The sequence below is a fragment of the Myripristis murdjan genome, chromosome 10 (assembly GCF_902150065.1).
Source record: "Myripristis murdjan chromosome 10, fMyrMur1.1, whole genome shotgun sequence".
Classification (NCBI taxonomy): Eukaryota; Metazoa; Chordata; class Actinopteri; order Holocentriformes; family Holocentridae; genus Myripristis; species Myripristis murdjan.
Genome location: NC_043989.1, coordinates 9,441,432 through 9,466,496, shown reverse-complemented (window position 1 = coordinate 9,466,496; position 25,065 = coordinate 9,441,432). Strand labels below are relative to the sequence as shown.

Genomic DNA, 25,065 nt, shown 5'->3' with positions numbered 1-25,065 from the left:
GACATTTTGATATTTTCCCAAGTGTTGTCATACAATGTAACAATCCTTGGCAGTACTAATTCTGCAGACAAAGACTCAAGGATTCATTTAAATTAATCAGTCAGTTTTTCCTGAGACTCCAAGATAGTTCCAAGCTATGTAAGTGGCTTTCATTCATAGCTTGCCAGGAGGGTCATGCACAGCAGGTAATAAATTCTCTACAGTATGTGGTAATAATTAGTAATCTTTCTTGTGCAGCTGTAGGGATGTTTGCTGTCCCTTCAAAAAAGAAAAAAAAAAATTCCCCTGCTTTCTTGACACATCTCATTATGGTACTCCTACATGTATGTGAAAATAATTATGACAAGAGTGCATACGCTGTGGCATATGAACAAAATGTGAATGAAGACCAGAATAAAAACATTTCTTAGGCAGTGAGTGCTATGGTCACTTCCTCTGAGCTGCCTTTAATAGTAATGTGACATGTATGAATTCCATCCCAAATGACGTTAATTAAAAATAATAAAGATACCCTAAGTCACACCTGGGTCATTTCTGGTGAGACAAATGCCAGTAAAGATGTAACTTTAGCCATTACTTAGACCAAAAGCACAGTGCTAGCCTTTAGCCCATAAATACTGAATTAGTGCATTATCCTCTTATAATAAGCCCCATCACTGTGCTGTAACCCTCATCAAAAAATAACAAAATTTGTTTTACCATGGGAAAATCCTTCACGCAGTATCTGAGGGAGGATATTTGCCCTTTGACACCTGCCGTTTGCAGCCCTAATTATGATGAGGGCACTGGTGATGATATTCATTAGTTTGGAAATGAGATAATAAGCATGGAACATCATTATAAATTCCATGGCTTCTCTTTTTAGCCACTATCAGCTATAACATCCCAACTGCAGTCAATTAATGTACCGTTTGCAAGTTACATGGTGACCTTATCCAAACTGACAAATGGCCAATTTTTTCACACCCCTCTGCATCCCAGCATGCTTTGCCTTTTTCTTATTTACTGCCTATTTTCCAAATGCCACATTTGTTCCTGTTTATTCCCAGTGTGGCTTATTTTTTCTCCCTTTTTTTATTTTTAGAGTGAGGTTGCCAGCTGGAAAGTACTATTCATAGGTATTTCACTTGTGATTACATCCCACTGAAAGGAATGAACAGGTCTACCCTTCCATCACACTGCAGTTTTAGTATACAGTACCTGTGATATCCACAATGCAAAAACATCCATCTTAAAGAGCCTTTTAATCTAATATCAGTAATTTAACTTGTTTCTGAAGCAGTTTAGCTTCAATGTTTGTTTGCTTACCTGCCTGCCTGCCTGTCTGTCTATCTATCTACTTACTTGTTGATTGAAAGAAAAAAAATAAGACTGTCACTTGATTCAAGAGAATCATTTAAACAAATGAATCTCTCTGGGATTGATCAAGTTCTTAAAGCTGCACAAACACTGCTTGTAAACCCACAAAGCGTCTTCTCCCCCAATGTATCATTTGTAAAAACTGAAAGTGAAAAAAAAAAAAAAGTTTTTTGGATGGAAATGAGGGTCATATTTTACTCGACAAGTCTCCTGTTTGATTACTTGGATTACTTTGTTCTGAGCTCCAATTAAATAAAAGTGCAGACCTTAAGCTACAAGGTAGGCTGTTTCGCAATCAGCAATACAGTGACATTGATTTATATGTAGATTATGCAGTTTTGGAGAAGCTTTGAATGAAGCTGATCACAGCGAGGGATTGAAGCAGAGGGCAGAGGAGACACTTATCATTGAGCCAATGCAGAAAGTTACAAAGCTCAAACCAAGTAATAACAACAGGCTGGCAATAAAATTGTATGGTGGAGCGAGACCTGCTATGACGTCTGTCACATTCCAAAAGGCCATTTTATTGGAAAAAAAAATGATACGTATGTTAACGTAGCCTTAAGACTGTAATTTTTCTGAAGTGTGAAAATCACTGTACTTTCAACCGATTTTGCTGGAAAAGTGTACTCTTCTGATCTACACTGGCGTCACTGCAGAGTGGGAACATACGATTGACCCCACAGGGCAGGATGTGTGAAGGGGATCATGCACTAAACCCCTCAACAGTGGAATGCACTAAATGTTTAATTTTTCATATAACGTTGTCCTATAGTCTAGACTGTTAAGCCCAATTGTTGGTATTATTATCATGATAGAGGAAGCACATTATTCTTTGTAAATTATGTGGAACCATACAGCTGGCTGTGCCTCACTGCACCATCATTGCCCTGTACTAAGAATATCCCTTCTTTGGTATTTGGCCAATCTGTTAACTAAGTGATATGAAAATAATTTTGCAGCTTCATAAGCTTGGTTCAAGTCTAAAAATTCCTTTAATTGTAACTAATAAGCCGTTCATACTTTAAGTCACAGGGGCTCTGTGAAAAATTCCATTTTATGACACCAAATGGGGTCATATTCATTGCCTCAGCCCCAACAAAACCCACAGAGGAGATGGAAAATAGCATTTGTCTCAAGGCGACGAGGCTTTAGTTATTGTTTATTTTGGAGCACTCGCTAACTTGAATATCTTTGACTGACGTTACTGATAAAAACGCTCCCTCTGGCGTCCTTGGTCCTGCTGCATACTTCTTCATTTACTTCAGAGAGGAGATAGAAACCACAATATACGCTCCTTACTGCCAAGGGTTCCAATTTTAAGCCTAACCACTAAGTCACTACCTTTGACATTCATCAAGATGGTCTGGAGTATGATCTGAATCAGAAAGCAGGAGGTGTACTTTTATTTTCTCTTTTATTTTAGTCTTTATTTACCCAAGTTTGTCCCTTAAAATGAAAAGTTATTTGGAAGACAGACCTGCAGGCATACAAAGGGATAGAGAGGATTTTGTGGGCTTTTGTGTGCTACCAGTCACTGTTCATCCATTATCACATTCACTCAACACAATAGGGTTTCAAGGCAAAGACAAACAAACAGAAAAAGAAGGTGTTCCGTGGTATTTTGGCAGCTGGGTCAAACAGCTTACTCTTAGTCCGACACTTGTGGATGTCCATTTAAATACTCTGGAAACTGTTGCAACTGCTGGTCTCCATTTCTGGTGACAGCAAGACAAAATGTTTTACATGTCTTCAAAGAAAAAGGAACCACATGGATAAAATGCATGAAACTCTCCCCAAATTTCCTTGCCAAAGTCCTTGACAAAGTCAGTCTATGAAGTGAAATTGTTGAGACTAGAGTCAATTTAGGAGACGCAAGGAAAAGGTTTTGGATCTTTTGAAGATAGTTTTATATTGCTCTGTCAAGACATTCCTTTTAAAGGAGAATTTAACTTGGTATGTCATTATATGAGTCCACATGGTGACAAAATATTCCCATTAGGTGATTTATTGTCATTGTGGGTGGTAAACCAGACAAATGTTCTTGTGTCTCTCTATCAATTTATAGAATAGTGGACACCTCCCAAAACATGAACAAGGGCAAACAATGTAAAAACAAAATACTATACTGTTTTGTCTTGGTGCAACATAATAATGCAGAAATTTCCTGCATGCATTACTTGTCAGATCTATTTTCCAAATCAAATAGGAAAACAAGAAAAAAACAGTTTAATTTGGAGTACAGGAACTTGATATGTCGCCATCATGTGAACTTGAGAAATGAGAACTTTGTTAATATAACAAAAGAAACAACAGCAAAGAAAAAGATATTGCTGTCCATTTGCATGGCAATTTTCCAAGAAGTGAACATCAAAAGATAAGTTAAATCATGAGTTCATGATGAGTTCATCACCCATTAAAACAATTACAGTTCAGATTAAACATCTGATTAAATTTACATGGTAAATGTGTCTTCAACATAAACATAATATCTGTAAATACAGCATTAGTCATGTTGTGGAACTAAATATAGCTTAGGATGAGTGCACTATATGATTTTTATGGTAGAGTAAACCATAATCATCTGTACCAACAACTGATAATAGCCTTGGCCTGGCAATGTTCGTATTCCATCTCCTAGGGGTAATGACCCCCTCAGAGCTGCTGAACTTGCTGTGTGTGCTTATGCTACACTACTCTGAGTTTTACCGCCTGTCTGGCCCACACGACAGGTCAGGATCACCTTCATTCAGGCGTTAAAATGAAGTCCACTCCCTCACCGAGGCCCATCATTCTCGGCCATTCCGACTCCCAATTGAACACATAAAATGTAGGCTTATGAGCTACCTGCATCGTATATTTCCCTGTAAGTGGCTGAGGACTAACTGTCGTCTTGACAAAAAGAGGATCCACAATGTAAAATAGGGTGCTTGAGGAGAGAGATTATATGTTTTATACGTCCGTTTTTAAGGATGCAGTAATACAACGTACCATTACTGTCTTTATTTACCTGGTGTAGTTTTGTTTGGAAGGCAGCATCGCTTGGTGGTTGGAGAGCTCGTTCCTTAACTGGAAGGTCACACGTTTGATCTCTGTAATAGCCAATTTGTCCGTCTTTATCATAGTGTCCTTGAGTGCAGTACTGAACCTGTGATCCAGAGGCATTACTCCTGGCTGTCCTTGTGCTTTGACCCTCATGTGCAAAGTGAACGTGCACAGTAGTTAGTGCCTGAGAGATATCAAAGAAATGCAAAGACACAAAATTTTGATGTGTTTAGTATGGTGACTGAGTGCTAAAATACAAAAAAAAAGTGCTAAAAAAAAAATTAAAAATAAATGCCCTTTTTCAGTAATACTCGTTAGTACACACACAGTGGCACCCATTCTCACCTAAGAGTTGTCCAGTACAACCACTGTCTTCTTGCTGGCTACTGGGCAGCTCCAGTGAAGCAAAGGCCCTTAAGTGCCTTCTTTCACCTTGTTTTGTGTGTGTGTGTGTGTGTGTGTGTGTGTGTGTGTGTGTGTGTGTGTGTGTGTGTGTGTGTGTGTGTGTGTGTGTGTGTGTGTGTGTGTGTGTGTGTGTGTGTGCATGTGCGTGTGCATGTGTGTGTATGCAATGGTTGGACAGATGCCACAGGATATGGAAGGCTGAAGGTTGACGGTCCAGTGCCTGTGGTCAGGAAACTGCCTACCTCTCAATCACCTTGTGCTGTAGCTTGTTAGGTACAGTATTGTTCCTATCACTCTAATTTCCTACATCACACAGGCTTGTTTGTTTCATTTCCGAAGGTTGCCCCACTGGCCAGTTGCCTATCAGCATTTTCAGCCAGCCAATGTTTTATTCACCAACACTGGGCCTCATTACACAACAGTTGGAGCATGAGTCTCTCTCCTGCAGGTGGAACACTACATACAGACCTGAAGTCAACATCATGTCTGATGGTAATTCTTAGTGATTCCTATTCAGAACTACAGTGACAACATTTTTCTGGGTGCTGTTGTAAGATTACTTATTGTGTTTTCAGTAATATGCCATAGATGCACAGTAAGTACAGCCACTTCACTCTGCATTGCATCACCATTATCCAAACCTCTATTGGTGCTTGTTGCGGTTGCACTGGGTGGTTTGGGGTAAAGCGCTGGAGGATATTCTCAGTTTGTTTACCATAATTTATTTAAGTGAGCCTATTTCTGTGTTATCATTTCTTTTATTTCATTTTGTCCAAATGTGGTCCGGTCTGGAATAAGTAATCTTGCAATTATGCTAATCAGTTAGCAAACTGTATAGCTCAACTGTTTTTGAATGCAGACATCCCATTCATTTCAGGAAGGCTGGGACCTGCTCAGTGTGTCTTTGTCAATCATTAAACCACCAGTGGCAGTGGAGGAGTTGGTATTGAACACTGTACAGTGAGCAAAACTGTCATTGTTCTTCACTGGTATTCGGCAGGGATAAGCTTTGGTATAATCTGCAGAGAAGTGGGTTTTATTATTGAGGACTCTGCCATCTGGTCAATAAATGACCTGTGTGTACCACCGGGTACTGCAGCTTTGATTGACCGAGTGGGATTCACAGAGGTAGAACATATAAAGTCCACCCACAACGGGAAATGGTTAGTAACAGTCTGAATATTGACAAAGGAATGGCACATCAGGATGAGACTAGAGATTTTGGGAGGAGTTTTCCTCTCACTTTCAATTAAAAAAATAATACTAAAGAAAAATTTCAGGATTTCAGGATTGCTGATTTCAGGATATGGTACTCAATGTGTGGGTGTCAGGAAGCTGTTGTCAAAATGTAGGAGAGTCCCAGAACCTCTGGTAAAAGTGGGATGTCTGTGGGTGTAATGGGATTAATAGACTACTTAGTTACATGTTGTACAACAACAAGAGGGCAGAGTAATTGTGAAAAAAGAAGGGTCGCACTTACAAAATTCTTTCTTCAGAACAAGTTGATATGCACATTTTTCTTTTACTTTACTTGCCCAGGGAAAATGTGAGGCAAGAATGCACTCAGTAAAGCATCGACTTGTGTCACGGTTGCAGCTGGAAGTTGCAGCCCTGTTAATGCTAAGCCCCTTCCCTTTTTGGTAATTATGTCATATGAGACATTTTTTTCAGCCTATGAGGGTGGAAAGTTGATCAGCGCCACCTGGACTTATGAACAACCACCCACTGGGTTTCATGATGTTATCCTAAGGCATTTGGAACCAGCCCCTGTTTGTGCTCTACTCTGTCCATTGACACAGCCCCTTGATGCTGATAGGTCCAAAAGTTTCATCACTTCAACCTGGACCAATGACCAACCTTCTCACTATGGTTTCATGGAAATCTGTACAGGGTGGGACCACATAACCCCCTGCCAGAGGTGAAACTTCTTTTGTGGAATTAACAAATAAATAAAATAGGACATCTTCTTTTCAATGATAAAGTGGAGCTAAGAACACACCATAATGTAGAATATTACACCTCTTCACCTTTTGAAATTTACATAAGGACATTTGCACCAGCATGTGTAATGCTGTGATACAGAAATTGGCTAACATAGTTGTCCCACTGTATTATACAGTTGAGAGCCTCTCCTCTCCTTGCCCGTAACAATTTATAGCTGGTACATTTTCAATTTGACCTTGTGTTGCCTTCTAACTCTAGCAGTATGGTATGCTAGGTAATATAAAGTAATCCAAATTGTGAAATCAGCCCTTGTCGTTTAAAGATGTTTTCCTTCCTCAACCTATCCACACCAATATGTATCAAGAAACCTTCTTATTTGAACGTGTATTACCTCCTCTTTCTACCCCTATCTGTACATAGCCAGAACTCTTACTATTGATCTGTATCCCACTCCTTTTCAACTGTGTTGTGCTAAGATATTCCATGAAATATTTATTTACCCTGCATTCTCCCTCTTCAAATCCGGGCTATCCTTCCCAGTCACACCTGCTGATCCAAGCCATTTTTTGAGGCGTGGATTTAGCCTCCAGTTGGCTGCGCCTAGTGCATAATATTCAGCGGGTTAGAGCCGCATCACTGCACATTAAAGGTTGAAGTGAACGGAAAAACACGGTCCTCTTTGCCATGGCTGACAGTGGTGTCATGGGTATTATTACTCCTATCCACCTTCTCAGCCCTCATCATCATCTGCTGTTGCTGATATAGTGCATAGAGATATGCTCCTGGTAGATGCACTGTATGCATCATGTGAATTGGGGAAAGTAAAAGAGAAACACAGAGAGGGAAATAGAGAGTAAGTGGTTTTGCAAGGGAAAGAGAGAGGCAGTGTGCTTGTGTGTATTTATGCATATGTGAATATGTGTGCATTTCTCGGAGAGATAGGGTCTATACAGTATGCATGTGAGCGTATGAATTAGTGAGTATGTGTATACAGTGAAGACAGAGAGGCTGATATAGAGAGCTGGCATGCAAACCACATATAGATTGACCCTATTATGTTTCAGCTAGCTCAGTACTGCGCTTCTACTTTATCTCTCTCTTTTCTCAATCCCAAACATAGAAACAGTGGGCAGACCCGGAGTATCCATAGAGCCCCATATACATACAGATCACGGCATCCATAAATAATGGAGCACATATAAATTAAACATCGAAGTAGAGTTTGTGATAGCCACTCACTATTGGCCAGCTAAGATGCCCTGTTCCCCCCCCTCCAAGACTTAATTAGAAGCCTCGCGTTTCCTGTACTGAAAACAACAAACACAAGGGGAAGAAAGCCACAGGGAATGTACCCTTTGATTTCCCACAATGCAACGCGTTACTACAGTCTGCAATAATTGTTTGCTATGTGAAAGGACAAAGCTTTGAAAAGGAATATCTAATAAACACCTGCTTTCTGCCCTCTTTTCCTCACCTCTGTTGTCTTCAAAGGTTACTCCTTTGGTACTCCTTACCAAATCCTTTACCAGCCTCCATGCCCTTCATGTGTTTGCACTTACAGAGGCTTTACAGTTGCATTGCAAATTTATTACACTATTTCCCATAAACTGATTTATTTGTGACAGCCTGCCACAATACCAACACTGACTGCCACTTATTGATTCTCTGCTTTTTTTTTTTTTTACTATTTAAAATGGGTAAAATCTTAATTCATCTTAGAGCTGTGCACAGCACATTGATTCACTCAGCGCCTCCTAGACCCGCTCTCGCTCTCTCTCTCTTTCTTTCACAAACACATTGACAACAGACCCGTCTGTGAATAGCCCCTCCTCTCCATTCTGAATTGAAACATGATCATGGGACGGGAGAAGGTATTGTTGTTGGTTGCAGAGGGAACAGCTGACCAAATTCCTGAAAAGCAATAATCTGGAGTTCACAAATCTTTAGAATCATCACCACCTATGCAAAAATGTGTTCAAAACTGACGCATTCAAATTAAGTCTGATAGGTTAGTGTATCTATGTTATGAACACTACACTGTCAATCTTAGAGACCCAACACTTCAATCAAGTATTTAGCAACCCTGCAAGAAGCCAAACTGGTAAGGATAGCTATAAATTAACGTTAGAGGTTAGCATGCAATACATAGCGACTAGGGAATATCAACTGTTCGAATGAAGAGACAAATATAGGAGAGGAGGATGCTGCTGTGGGAGAACCAGCTATGGCAGAAGCAACAGGTGAGCCTGGCAGCAGACACAGAGAGGGGTAGAAGCAGGGCAGGTCGGAAAAGCAGATTTCCCAGGAAAAGGAGCCTCATTTCTGCTCTTCTGTGCCATGTAGACAGGACGTCAGCAAACATCAAGCACCGAGACGCTGGATTTGATCCAGAGTGGCTGAATATTCCTTGATTTAATACTTGGCTGTACAACCCACAACATGGTAAATTTAATGTCTGCATACTTTGTGCCTTCATGACTAAATCATCATATATATATATATATATATATATATACACACACACACACATATATATATATACGCATACATTTTTATAATTTTCTAATTTCTTTCTTATTTCTTCTTCTTCTTCTACTTCTACTACAACTGCAACTACTACTATTAATGATAATAATAATAATAATAATAATAATAATAATAGTAATAGTAATAATAATGATAATATGTGATTCTATTCTTTCATGGCATGTCCTGTGTATATGATTTAAAGATAAGATATATGTTTAATTAGCAAATTTGATAAATGATTGCTCTACTGATTAGGGATGTTTTGTGGACTGTGCAGGTACCACAAGCCACCACCAGGACAGCATCAGATGCCAGGTATCTCTTGCATCTGCTGGGCTCCAGTTTCAGCAATAGGTATATAATAATATAACCTAAGTATATTCAAATAACCATACAAACTACCAGAGGCTTGTGAACCTGGCTGACCTACAAGGTTGCGACCACTGAAGGCAATTCAAGATAAAAGTCACCTAGCCATTATTTAAAATTAAATTCAATCTTTACATTAATTAATACAAGTCGTTTTTTCCTTTTTCCAATGTCAAGATTGACCAGAGGAATCATATCATCATATCACTGACGACATGCATGAAATCTTAGCAGAAGTCATCAAGGAACTGATTCTCACTGAGATCAAATCCTCACAGGTGATTCCGCTGGAGGTTGATGGGAGCAAACGTGTCTATGTCCAGGAAACTTGATGTGCATATATGGGTACATTTACGGGATGGGAACATTTACTTTGTTTGATGTCAGAATCCCATAACTCCTGGGTCCTGTTAACAAACTGTGAATACTAAATACTTGCCTATTCTTTCTCTCAAATACCTGGCTAAAGAGGGACATGTGTTGAATCAATTCCTGGACCTGGTCCCCTTTTGCCGATAGCAAAGCAGACACTGTTGTGAAAACCGTCAAGAATGTAATCTTTAAGAAAGGCCTCCCAGCAGAGAGGCTCTGTGGACTCAGGACCAGCGGGGTAGCCGATATAACGGGTATTTATTTTATACCCACATGAGATTATTTTGTTTGTTTCTCAGCCATGTTACAAAAAGATGTTGATGTGTTCATTGTAGGTCATCCACCCTTGCAAGACTGACCCGGAAACACACCTGGACAGGAAAAAGGGGGATGTCAGAAGGAGTCTGCTGGAGAGCAAGTTTGATGAGTGGGCCTACCTCCAGCCTTGCCTGAGCCTCCTTGTGGGTGTTGCACTGGTTATCCCCATTTCCAGGGGGACCCGTGAAAGTAATTTTTGCGAGAAATGCGAGAGCATCACTTTGAAAAGCACAAATAGTAAGCAAATAAGCAATAATTACATAGTTTTCTTCACAGGTATATTAGTGCAGACCATGTGTATTGTGTATTTATTTATTTATTGCTCTATCCTCAGGTGAAAACAGACCTCTGAAACAAACCAGCTTCAAAGAGCAGATGCACCCCACCTGAGGCCCTCCCATTTGATAGGGCATTGGAATTTTTTTTTTTTTTTTTTTTTTTCATAAAGTCCTTTAAAAAAAAAAGCTGTCCAAACAAAGGGTGCAACCTTTGCAACAAGCAGGCTGTGGCACAGTCACAGTATATGTTTTTCAGTCATTTGACACAAAATGAAGAAAGGGAGAACTGTGTATGTTTTGTTATTTGCATCAAACCAAATGAAGCAATGGAGCTGCATATATTGTTCATTTACTTGGCACAAAGTACTTGGCAACTAAAATATTTGCAGTGCAGCACTTTATATTATGTGTCCCAATTAATTTCAGATTTCAGCTGGACTAAATGTCACAAGGTTATAAAAGGGCTTACGATGACGCTGCATAATGATGTGTTATGGCTGTTTTCGTGGTGCACAGGTCACAGTGGAGACGCTGTGACTGGGCACACAGCCATTCCCTTCAGTCTGGTCATATCCATTACTTGACACTATAAATCAGAAAATAAGAATACACAATTTTGTCCAGGTATTTCTTACTTCTTTTTTTGTGTTGCGGAGGAAGACAAATGAGTCTGAGATGTTGAGTGTGTGGTAAATGTTTTCTCTTAAAAAAAAAAGCAAAAACAAATTTAGGATGCCTGGGTGACCTGCAGTACTCTCATCTTTCTCCAATAGCATGTCAGTGTTCCCCTCTTTTCTTGGCACAGTGCCGCTGATTGCAACATTTACTGCAACACTATGGTTTCCCCAAGCATGAACTGCTGCTGTGACATGCTGCCATTCACAAAAGGCTGGCAAAATCCAAGGTCTTTTAGTTGGTGAAATCTACCGCCACCAAACTATATGTCTCACCTCACCTTGACCTCCCAACAAGCTCTTTATTTCAAACTGTAATTTCTCCAATTTGTCTTGCTTTATCCGTTTTTTGCCACACAAAGAGAATGACAAGCACATTTGGATGGATATTAATATTCCTGAAGGATGTTTCATTAGCCATTTATGCCTAATAGTGGGAGTTAATTGGGTGGTTGTGAGGCTCATTCACGTGGACAAATTACAACTTGATTGGGGTTTATGAGTGAAACTTTGCATGATAATTTTATAAATCAGCCTATTTTTGGCCTTACATACAATTCTATGTAAGGCTAAAACTACATATAGTATCATGGTGTTTTATAAATGATTACCCTAGTCACTGGTCCTTCTCAGCCTCACTAACACTAGCTAGCCATGCTAGCTTCTTAGAAACAAACAGCTTCTTACAAATCAAGAATGTGGCAGATGTAGCAGTCAGGCAATAATACATTTCTACTCAAAAAGAGCAAAGAAAATTATCTAATCAGTTCAGCTGAGACCGCCAAATGGTATGTTTAGAGGCACAATTTACTGTTGTGGCCCAAAAGCTGAGGACACAACTGAATTTCACACAATTTTTGAAATGCCCATAACACTATTTGTGTTGGGGATACAAAAATTGGCTTTTGTGGATTGTGTTTCCTTCACCTCAAAAGGAATAAAAAGGCGCCTAGGCCATGAATTGGACACACCATTTTTCAATGTTCATCACATTTGTCTCACATACTGTTTCACAATGTTGGATGTTTTACGTATTGAACCTGTGACTGTCTTGACACGGGACGGTCTCTTCAACCAGCACTAATTAGTAAATCTCCTTCTGTTAGTTCAGTCTTAATTATGGCATCAGTTGAGACTGACATTTGAGATCCCCTCACGCCTGTGTTTTTGTGACAAACCTGAACGAAGCCCATCTGCTCTAAGTAGGGCATCGGGGATGACAGCGCGCCAGCATTTTAATATGTCCTCTCGGAGATGAGGGGGCCACTGTGTTACAGAGATGATGATGGCACTCCCACTCACGTTCACTCACTTAGCGATCCTTGTCTCCTCTTGATCATTCTTGACAGTAACAAAAAGGGTGAATATTCTCTAATCATGGCCAAAAATTCTGATCACTGCTGGCGTTTCCCTAATCAGCCTGTAATAGCGTTTGAGGACGGTGTCAGAGGATAATGGAAGGTCAGGCATAGCAAACAATAAGAAATTCAAAAGCGACATATGCAGCATTTTGAAAGATATGACCCTTGCTCCCACAAAACAATTGGTTGCAGCAAATTAAAACAAATTATGCAACTGTCTGAGTATAATTTTGGATTCATTTTGGTTGACAAAGGGACAAAGGGATGTTGATTGATGAAGCTTAGGTGACTTTTGTTGTTGTTTAGTTTGTTGTGTTGTGTTGTGTTTTACAAAATGCATTTATATTATGCATATAACTGTACTCACAACTATATCGCTGTCAAATTTGTGACAATTGCATGCTTTTAGTATTGGTAAATAATATATTGCATTAACAATGCACAGAGCACACAAATAGGGTTGGGGCATGTTAACCCTTATATATTATATATTATGCCATGTTGTATGAATGTATAGCTATGTTTCCCTGTAGAATACATATGTTTACAATGGTATGTATACCTCACCATCTAACAAATGGTATGCACTGTTTCCCTTGTACCATGATGTATCAGTATGCAACCTGTCAATATGGCTCTGCAACATTGTAATTTAAAAAAAAAAAAAAAAAAATCCTGTTCATTATTAACATCACTTAACAAGTGATGTTTTTTCTGAAAGTATATAACTTCACCAAAAAGGCATCTCTTGCTGCAAATGGCTTTGCAGTGCAGTAACACCTGTCATGCAGTAAGACCTTCGAGACATACAGGACAGCCCACATACACAACCATTACTGGTGTAGTTGAGCAATAACTACAGATATTATTAAAAATATGTTGTCATTAAGTTTGTTACTATGGAGGTGAGGGCATTTTCAGCTATACTTGCTTGAATGTCTTATGCTCTCTATACATTTTTTTCATCTGTATGAACGTGTGTGGAAATGATATGGCTAGTGAAGGATGGCCTTGGATTTATGTGCATTCCATATCGTGTTGGGGATACTGTATCTACCGTTAAATGTGCCGTTAAAATGTTTTCTCTTGTTGCCCCCACATGCACCCACTGCCAGGCATGATCTGGCAAGGAGAGTGAATAGGTAATACTCTTCTGCAGCAGATACTCAAGCTGCCCTTGAGCAAGGCAATTCACATCCAGGTACTGCAATGCAACTTTAAGTGGTCAACAACAACAGAGGACTTTGGCTGTGCAGGACTGCTCTCAGCGTGAATGTGTGCAAATGTGTGAACCTTTCAAAAGCATTCTCAGAAAGCCTTTCCTGAATAAAAACACAGGCCCAAAGAAACAAGCAGCCCCTTGGTGAAGAGTAATACTTCTGACAACAATCTGTCAATATGCGGACCAGAAAACGTAGCCACCAGCTCCTTTGTGCCTTGGCTAACACCTACCACCCAACAAGGACTGTTGCAAACAGTGACATGTTGTCAATGGCATTTGCATTTGAAATCCATCAAGGGACCATCATCACCAATGCTTCGTAACAACAACACCCTTATCAATCACCGGAAATGTTTGCAGCATCATTTGCAAAGTAATTGCTAGATTTCAAATGACATGTTTGGGAGAGGAAGGGCTGAGCGAATAATGATGATGAATCAACAGATCTGATGGATATGTGAGTGCCAAGAATAATGAGACGTATGGATAGAGCAACAGTAATGGACAATATGGATGCAAAGACACAAATACGTGTGTGTTTCCATTCCTGAAAGAACACTGCATTGGCACTGGAAAAACAAAAACAAAAAAACTTCTAGTCTTCTATTGTGCCATCCATCTCATGATGAGTTTAATTAATTCATTCATTAATTAGGTTCATAATCAGTTAAATACTGTATGTCCTTGAAGAACAACAAACAGAGATTTGTTTTAAATCTCTAGTGATTGCTGTGAAATCAAATAACAGTTCCTGGACAGAACACATGTTTATTTCCTCCTGTTTCTATTTCATACAGTGCAACCCCACATTATCTCCCCAGAATCCTTCACTCAACTGCAGTAGTCCAAGCATTCAGAGGGAGCCTTTACCTCTCAGCTGCAGGAAAAGGTCTGTATGGAGAACATTGAAACAGAAACTTTACTGTAGATTTCATATCCATAAAAAATCATTACTGCTGCTACTATGAAATGAGCGCCCTTACCGCTTTACACCCATCATCTTTTGCAGTGAGCAGGTCTTGCTCTGCAATCTGTGACCATTGTGTTCTCCCTTTGTAACAGCAGCCACTAAAGCTCCCTCTGCTGTCTGAGCTTAGCCCTCTCAGAGAGATTATTTTTCTCTTCATACCAAAAATCGAGCCATACCATATCCTATAAAGGTTAGGGAAAATATAACACTATTTCATTTGCAAAAATCCTACATTTTATGGGTAAAACAAAGCAGTGTCCCTTATCTGCAAGTGTCAGCTCAAGGATGTCCAACACTGCCTCAATAAACCTGTGCATCCTTGCCTGTACAGTAATTAAAATCGGTGTCACATGTTTTTTCCTGTCACATTTTTTTCTCTGCCTCTGTGTGGAATGGAGTGTGACAGGTGAGAATTTTGAGGGGCACACCGCTGGGGCAGTTTGAAATGCAACGTGCCCTGCCTGCTACTCAGGTACCCAACTGAGAGGAGAGGTGATGGGGAAGTGGTGCAGAAGTATAGGCCATCCCCTGCTGAGAGAGGAGGGAGAAGCGGCACACCTAATTGCGACAAAGCCCAGGTGGCTTCTTCGCTGCGACCCTTTACTCTCTTTGCTGCGAAAATATAGAACATTTGGTACAAATGACAAATACAGCCATTAATGCCGGAGGTGCCTTAGGGAATGATTTGAGAAGGCGGAACACAGGGAGAGCTCAAATGAAAACAATATTTAGCTAATGGGATGCAAGTATGCTCAGAAATGACTTCGACTGCAACATTGAGTGAAAAAAATCACAATCGCAATCGCTATTATTATTATGTCAGTTTGCCAGTTCAAGAAAAGTGTATTTTCCTCTCTGTCTCTCTCTCTCCCTCTCTCTCTCTCTCTCTCTCCCTCCCTCTCTCTATCTATATATGTATATATCTATTTATAGATATATAGATATCAATATAGATATATAAAAGTTCATCAAAAGTTCATCACCATGTCCACAAGCTGCAAACATTTAACAGCAAATATACCTTTCAAGCCCTTATTAAACCAGGCAAGTTGTCTAAAAACACCTTCTTATTTTTAGCAATGGCCTTGGGTAGTAGTCACAGTGGGGTGAGAGGGTTGCAGACAAATACATTCAGACCTGGGAGCTAGCTGGTACAAGTGCCTTTTAGTCGAGAGCAACAAGACTCCCCCATGCAAGATAATAAAGAATAATAATTTCATAATTTCACAGTTCCTTTCTCAGTGTGTACATTCATAGGGGGTTATGGCATCAGGCTACTGCAACAAATCAACAAGTATTCTCAAAACATGTTTGTTTGTATTGGTGCTTGTTTTTCCTATAGTCATCACTGACATCACTAGAACTTGTGATTTTTTTTTTTTTTTTGTACAAACCTGACTACCTAAGAGCTACAGTAACTGTATAGTGCCTGTTTACCTCCAGCACCTTCCCCCTCGCAGTTAATAAGTAATGTGTTTCCCTTACAATATGGATGATATGAAACCAAGAAAAAATTACTTTTGTTATTTGAGTGGTATGAAGACGATGTCATATCCCACTGTTAGTTCTATAACAGCAACAGTAGAGTCTCAATCCTACAATAACACCTAATAAATAAGGTTGTTGGCTCAGCCCACGGATTTTCCCGTGTGCCAAATAAGAGCTGCTGGTATTGAAAATGTTATGCTGTGACACATATTGACTGACATTATTACCACAAAGTTGGAACACATGAAGAAGAGAAGTATCAAGCAAGCAATAACTGCGCTCTTTCAATGTTTGTCCAGCGATCAATATCAGCTTCATTTACAGTAGTGTGCACAGTATTCACTTATCAGCAGATAAATCAAGTCATCTTACCAATGACTTGTGGGTCCAAAAAAAAACATATCAGTTCTCATTTGTGATGGCATTTTTTTTTTTTTTTTTTTTTTTTTTTTTGGAGCCAGTGCCATTGACTGCCAAACATATTCATCCCTCATGATGCAATCCGATGAAACCTCCACATAGTGTTTGATAGCTTTACAACACTCCCTTGGGATTTTTTTTTCTTTAAATCGATTAGAAATGCTTGAGTTTATAGGGCAATTGAATTTAACATGACTTTTAAATAAACAACAGCAAGAGGGTGATCAGCTGGTGCATCTATGTGGAGTTTTGAATAGACACATCAAACTTTGTCTGAGTAAAGTCTTCTCTGGAGAGAAACGACATCTTGATTTAGATGCAAAACACAATCCCATGCTCGGCTGGCTCCTCCCATGAGGGGCCGGGAGATTAAGATTTAACGGTGATACCAAGGGAATGACACTATCTGTCTGCAGCCTCCCATCTCTTCACACAACATCACCTCTGTTGCTTTTTCTATCTCTTTCTCTCTCTTGTACACACAGATACAGACACACTCATGCGCACAGCCATGCATACACTCAAATCTGTGCACACCAACACACACACACACACACACAGATTCATGTGTATCCTCCCACGCGCACACACACACACACACACAGTTCACGAAAAGCTGATTACTGGCAGGTGAAGTCAGCTGAAGTTTGGTTTGTAAATTAAAAACTCTTGTCAGGATGATCTTTTGTTGCATGAATGCCAGAATTGGCTTAGGAAATGATGAATCTGCGCTGAACATGCTGAGCACAACATGCACACCTGAAGGCCTTGAACAGTTCTGTGATATTTAACAGCGTGATGCACAGAACAGATGTCATCAGCACGGCCATAATCAGATTACATGTGACACATTTGAGTGGCGGCCATTGCCCTTCATGCATTTATTCAGCATCTCTCCTCCATTAGCACTGCAAACTTCTGTCTTGAATGTTATACTGTCAAATCAAATTAGTATACTACTGGATAATGCAAAACTCTACTTTCCCTTAACCTGCTAGTTACCAGACCATCCCCAGTGCCATGTGACTTGGGTATAAAGCCACAAACCCCCCCCCAAAAAAGAAAAAAAAAAAAAAAAAGTGAGACTTCCACAATTGCCAGATTTGTGCAATCATCATCACAAATACACACGGAGTATATCACATACACACTGATCATACAAAATACTAAGACTACCGTCATTATACAAAGGGAAGTTGCACTCCCCTTTCAACAAACTGTTATATATTAATACATAATAATAATATATATAATCTGTTATATCAAGGTTTAAAAACCTAGCTTTAATATCTTCTCTCCTCCATCTACAGCAGTGATATAACAGTGACAGTGACAGAACAGTATTTCAGCTCTCCTTGCCTGAATATTCATAACTGATGCATATGTAAGAAGTATCACATGATGCTATGTATAACATAACAGACTGTATGTGAATCTACATGTCTGTGAACCACAGTGTTATTTGGTTTTGCACTGAAGGACTGCCATCAACATTGGTGGACGAAGGGGCTTTATAAAAATTGAATAGAAAGCAGAAAACCAAAATCTCAGGCTAATAAATATCACTGTGAGGTGATATAACTTACTCAGGGTACAAAAAGTCAAATGTAAAACTTAACTACATGATATATTAAATAATAATCCATGGATTCCCTGTGACTGACAACTCCCAACTCTAGTCAAGAGGTCTCCCCACTCTGCTACAGAAAGAGATGAAAAGAAATACACAGTACTTGCTGCACTTTGTAATGCATATTCTTAAATGATTCATGAATCATATGTGCTTTGTGCAGAGGTTGTGAAGGCTTCATGGAGGCATCATAAATTCAGTCGATGCTCTCCGTGCTACTGAAAATACAGGATAACAATGTGAACACTTTTTTTTTTTTTTTTTTTCTAGATGACACACATCCTGCCATTTTGGCCTGCTATTCTTGGGCTGCAATGGTGTGAGCAGGGACCAGAGCATTATTCACCAACAATGATTTGTGTGTCAGCGGTCAGAGGGGCTGCGACAGGGGAATAACACTGAGCACATAAAGTCAATGAAGTATACTAGCTGGTCAGCTCTTCGTGCTAAACTCGTCCAATGTCATACAGAGACAAACAAAAGACTTCTTGATTAGGGGTACTCGGGTCAATTAAGTGAATTTACAATTAGGCTCTTTACCATGTCTTTCATAATAGGATATGACCACAAATGAAGACAGACCTCAGGAACAGAGCACTAGACTCATATGGTTGAGCGTGAATCATACTCCCTACACATTAAAGCTCAAAACCGTCACGGATAGTGAATAACACTCGTGTCAGCCTGACTCTCCAGAGATCATGGACATGGCTTTTTTCAGTCATGTTATCTGTCCATTTCTCCTGGCCATAAATAAACCCTCAAGACACCAGGAGAGACGCAAAGGGAATGAAATCATCCAAAATGAACACAGCAGTGTTGAGAACAAAACAGATAAGAGACAGTAAATGTCTGCTGCTTACCACTTTGAGAAGCAATCATCCCTTCAGCCATGGCCTGTTCTGTTTTTTCTTTTCTTCGTCTGCGGTTGCCCCTCTTTCTCAGCCTTTTATCTGGTTTGAGTTGAAGGAGAGGAAGAAAGGAGAAATAGATGGAGAAATCATGGGCAAGCTTATAACCCACAATGAGAATCAATACACAAAGAGCACAATTTCAAACACAACTTGAAAACACAATGCTCAGAAATTCAGACTCTTAGATGGAGAGAGGAGACAACGAATCGATAGTAGCAACGGTGACAGCACATCACCCAAAAACTCGACTATATACTCAGCGTTGAACCCATATGAAACAACGGATACGTATCCATCTCTACTTTTTCTTTTTTTTTTTCTTTTTTTTTGTTTTACCGAAGCATAGCCTGCAGTTTGAGTCCCGAGTCCACGGTAAAAATGGATTTCTTTATCAAAAGTTTCTGATCCTTTTCCTGTCCCTTGCAAACAGTGTGACCTCAGAAATGCACACTGGCCCCTGTCTGCTACTCTCTGCTATAATGAGTCCCCTCATCCAGACTGCAGGGGGAAACACAGAGGATGGTGATTATGCGAAAGGCGTGCCTGAGTTGTTAATGTGATGATGGGAGGAAGAGAGAGAGAGAAAGAGAGAGAGAGGGAGAGAGGGAGACAGAGAGACAGAAAGGGAAAGAGGGATCTTCTCCAAGTCAAGGCAGAGACATTAAAAAAAAAAAAAAATAAGTTGATTCAGGACACTCTTGTTAAAATCACTTTTGACACCATGTGCTATTAGTACGCCATTAAGAGTTCAAGGACAATAGCTGTCCTGTTTTTTGATCATTTATCCACTGGATCCCCTCGTTAAGCCTGAACCTGGTTTTCCACAATGGCCACAGAATATTGATGTGCTGTGAAAGGGTGATTTTGCTGAATTTATAATAATCCCTCTTTTTTGTCTGCCCTTGCTGTTACAGATGAGCCAAGTGTCTGGGTCATTCCAGATTAAATACATGAATTCCTTGATGATGATGTAGTTCCCCTAATAATCTTTATAGTGCAACACTGGACACAAAAGGTGTATGCCAAAAGGTGTTTCTCCTTTGCATAGACTTGTTCCTTACAGTATCTTCACTGTCCTCTTACACTGTTTATGAGGGTCCACTGCCTCTGTGCTAACAGTGCTAGTATGCTTTCTTACAGTGTGAGTGTTTGCTATGTTTCTGCACCAGTGCCACTAAGACAAATCCCTCCATATTTATTGCACTTCGCAAACAAACTAATCCTGTTTACCACTGCAGTACACTACAGTTGCATATAATGTCATTCTATACCCCCCCCCCCCCCCCCCCCCCCCTTTTTTTTTTTTTTTTTTTTTTTTTTGTATTTTCTGGCCTCAGAAAAATGCCTATAAGTTCCCTTGTATGCAGTTTGCTAGGCTTGGATTCGCGAGGATGCATTAGCATACTATTTGCCACCTGGAATCAAGACACACACCAATCAAGACAATACTAACGTTCCTTAATTATGTGACCATAAAATGTCTTAATACGCAAGAGCATCTGGATGCTGTTACAGACATCAAAGCTTCATCAGCATTTGTTCCAAACTGCCACGGCCCAAACCCAGATAATTGGTGCTTCATTTTGTAGTAAGGCAAATGCTTAGGATGGGTGGAGAACAGGGGTGGGGGTCACATGACTGATCAAACATCAACTGAAAGCTAGAATAGATGAAAAGTTTCCTTCTGCAGCAGGGTTCATCCACAGACAGCGAGAAAGAGCTCTTGGTTAAAAGACTGAAAGTACAAATGAGGACAGATGATGATCTCAAAGGCTCAAGAGCGGCCTTTAATGACCACAGTGAGACATTCATCCTGATATAGTTTTCATACAATGATTAGTTCCATTATAATCTGTAATTTTGAGTGTACAGTATAGCTTTTTACACACACAAATCTCATTAAATCTGAAATGTGATAATGTCCCTCGATGGTGATATTCAACAGCGAAGTCATTATCGAAATGACACTCAATAATGCCGCATTTTTGATGTCAAGAGACTGAAATCTGCATGGCCGGCTCTGGTCTTTTTGGAGCCCTGGGCAAGATCCAGAGATGATGTCCCCATCCCACACCTCCCCATTTCATATGCCACCAGACTCCTCTGTGCCTTACTCACGGAGACTCCTTTGTTTCTCAGCTTCAACCCACACCACTCCATCGTGCATCACAGCAACCGTGTACTACAATACCACACAGCTAATTAGTGTCATCAACTTCAGTTCTGTCACACACAAAAAAGTACTTATAAATCCTAAACTAGAAATAAGACAACATCATGACTGATTTGCAACACATTTCCCTCATTTATTCAAATAGTGTGATATGAATATAAAAATTATGTGATTATAGTCAGTTAACAGGCGAACAACCGCAGCCATTGGAAGAAATGCATGTGACCTCATGGGAAAACTGTGAATAGTCTGATTTGACTTGTTGCAGGCTGGGCAGCAGATGAGGTGGGTGTGTCTTGTGCTTGCGAAGAACAGGCTGAGCTAAGTGTTGCTTCACCTGCAAGTGAAAGCAGCATAAAAATCTTCCGACCGCTTGGCTTTAGCATAGCATAGCATTTTGCAAGCTGTATAAAGGCTGACCATGGTCCCTTCACTTCCCTCCCCAGCAGCAGTCTGAAGGATTTGCAGATGGAAGGTGCTGTCCAAAATACTTTTAAAGGGAATCTAGAAAAAAAATGGAATAATAAAAAATTGAATATTTAAGCAAAATGCAAGCATGTGGAAATCAGTTGATTTTAACAGCATGGGCAAAAATCTCACAATTATACAGTCTTTATTATCATGAAAATTTCCTTTCAGGCACCATTCTTTAATAAAAATACAGAAAATTTAGGTCATGATATATGTTTTCCTTCTCTGCACTATATTCACGTGTCATTTGCTCATAATCCAATTTATTTGCTCTAAAAGGACATGTCATCCTGTTACAGTAGCCTACATACATGACAGGTGCCAATAGTATATTATGCTTTTACTGCGACTGGATCTAATGGTAGAGTCCAAGGCTATGACCCCTTTATTGAAAGAGGGAGGGGGGAGGACAATTTAATTTGACTGGACTGGTTCACAATGATGCCATAAAAAAGTTACAGATCTAAAGTAACTTTAATTCAAGATGCAATACTGTGTGAGTCTTGACAAACACCAGAATTATAGCTTAGATTATATGGAAAGCAAGTTACTTTATAATTCCAGTTGTGTGTATAGGAGAGGTCCCACTTTTCCCAGCCCTGAGTCTATCTCATTTTGACCACTGACCAGTTGAAATATAATCTCTGTTGACAAAAATACTTTTGCATGCAGATGTATTAGCAATAAATACACTGAGCAAGCAGAGTGTCTTCTCGGTAACAGCATACTTATTAAGTTTGTACACTGCTAACATAATTTCAATGTTAAATTAAGCTCACTGGACCAGCCTGTGTTTCCTGTCATAATACATTAATATGTGTGCAATCTGGTGCCAAGCTACTACTACAAAAAGGTTCTAGAGTGCAAAAAGTCTTGAACCCATCTTATGAAACTGAAAGTAAGATAGCTGCTAACAGCTGCTTACTGGCAGTAATTAAGAGATTAACTTACCTTTGGCTTTAACTCTTTGCTCGTCTTCTTTCATTCGCTGATTCTTCTCATGACAAATTAATCTTCTGTGCTTACTGGCGAGTTTGCAGGTTTTTCAAACATGCAGGTAAGAGTTGGTTGCACGTTGCTGTAGGGACAGTGGGTGGGACAGCGTGGTGGGAGGGCAGAAATCAGAAAAGGGTGCAGGCAGGGAAGACTCCTCACCTGAGTTTTGCTTGAATATGAATTTAAAATTATTTATTACATTTATTAGATTTTATCTCTTCCCTGTCCCTGATGCACACTCAACTCCCCATCCTTGGCGCCCTCTGATTGGATGGAGGTGACACTGTGGATGATTTGACTTATCTTATGGTTGTGTAATTGATATCACTGTAGCTGCTGTACTGAAATGCACAATTGCTGATCTGCAGTATTTGGAAAGCACATAAGAAAATGAGATTTCCTGGGCACTAGACAGGCTGACACAGAACAATCGCTTTTAAGTCCCCACTTCAATGTCATTCATTGAAATTTTCACCAGACTGGCAGACAAAGAAGAAAAACTCAAACTGAAAGCGTAAATTTCCATTGTATCAAACCCTAACAACAGAAACAACAATGTTCAACTGAGCACAGTGACATTTACTATTGCATGTTTGGTTTTTGTAGTTCACAGTTAAGACAAAATAAGGATGACAAAAAAATTAAACTGTTAAAATAACTCTCCCATCTAAATTGAACACCTTTCCTTTCAACTAATGATACTCAGCTAATAAAGCAGAACCAATTACTTTTCACAGCTGGGCATCTTTTATATGTTTCTTTCGATCTTTGGCTCTTGATTGCTTGTAAATACACGCCCGATTTATACTTCTTTACAGTGTAAAACTCAGCAGGTCTGATGACAAGAAACCAATTAATCACAATATTATGCCAGTTAGGAAGTTGGTTTGCTCCAATGAAGCTAGAAAAAAACAAAACAAAACAAGGGAATCGAGGGTGTGAAACAGAGACCCGTCAGGAAGTTAATGTGGGCCATGAAATTAAATCAATAATAAGATTTCACATCATACTATTGAAGTGTCATTTGTATATGTGAAGATCTTAATCAGCTGAAGTGTTTCTGTATATCCTTTTGTTTGCTAATATGTAATTAAGGGAGGAATGCTTACCATTGCCATACTTAATAACAGCCAGTGCCAAGAGAATATTTCAATAGTGGATATTAAGATATTGTAATGATTCTGTCTTAACAAATCTCACTTCAAATCAGTAATTAGCTGGAGAAAATGAAGACAAAGATTGTTGCACTGGTTCCTGTGGTAATTGCGTTACTTAATTGTGGCAGAATACATTACAATCCAAACAGTTCATGGGTTTATTCATGAATAATGTCAAGAAACAGTGAATTATCATTTATTATAACATTTCATGTCTTAGCTTACCTGTCATCTTGATAACACGTTCTAGATGTCTGGGTATTTGTCATCAGCTCATCTCAGAATGCAATTATCACAATGTATGATGCACTTTGTCTAATATGCATGTGTGTGTAAGTGTTCATGGCATTAGCAGTTTCATTATTCATAATAAAAATCTGCCTACTTCCTCTTCCTTTATTGGATTACTATTTGCTGTGATAACATGTTTGTGTGCACATGCGTGCGTCGGCTTGTACGATTGTGTACGCATTTGCACTTTTGCTGTATGTGTACATCTGCTCGGTGTGATATGCATACACACACGCAGAGTGCATTTGTGTCTATGTGCGCTCATTTTGACAGTCGGCTCCTTAAGGGCAGCTGCATCAAGTAGAGTCATTTTGACTGGCCGTGGCTCCAGGGGCCTCGGCTCGACTCCTGAGAGGAAGAGAGAGAGGCGAGCGGCTGCGTTTGCGGCGAAGGAAACTGCACTACCACATGCTCCCTATCTGTTCCCCTTAGTCGGCTCAGTGGCCCATACCTCGCCTTAATGAGAAGCGGCAACACACACAGACACATGTACCACGTCTTCCCTAATTACATGAGAAAGCACTGCCGTCTCCTGCTACCCCCGGTGGCATCCTGTAATTTACTCCAAAGCGTTTTTAAAAAGGTAAAAAAAAAAAAAAAAAAAAAAAAAAAATCTTAATGGCTATGGTGAGACTGCCATGTACAATCCCAGTTACAAAAGAGAAGCTGCAAAGATGCT

General features: G+C 39.7%; 1 protein-coding gene across 1 annotated transcript in view; it reads right to left on the bottom strand.

Moving 5' to 3' along the window:
* lingo2 (leucine rich repeat and Ig domain containing 2) overlaps nucleotides 1-25,065 on the bottom strand; it is a 268,300-nt gene that overhangs the window by 87,416 nt on the left and 155,819 nt on the right. Inside the window, exon 4 of the mRNA XM_030062807.1 lies at nucleotides 19,248-19,337. The gene's annotated coding sequence lies outside the window, so the exon portion shown is untranslated. The remainder of the gene's footprint in view (nucleotides 1-19,247; nucleotides 19,338-25,065) is intronic.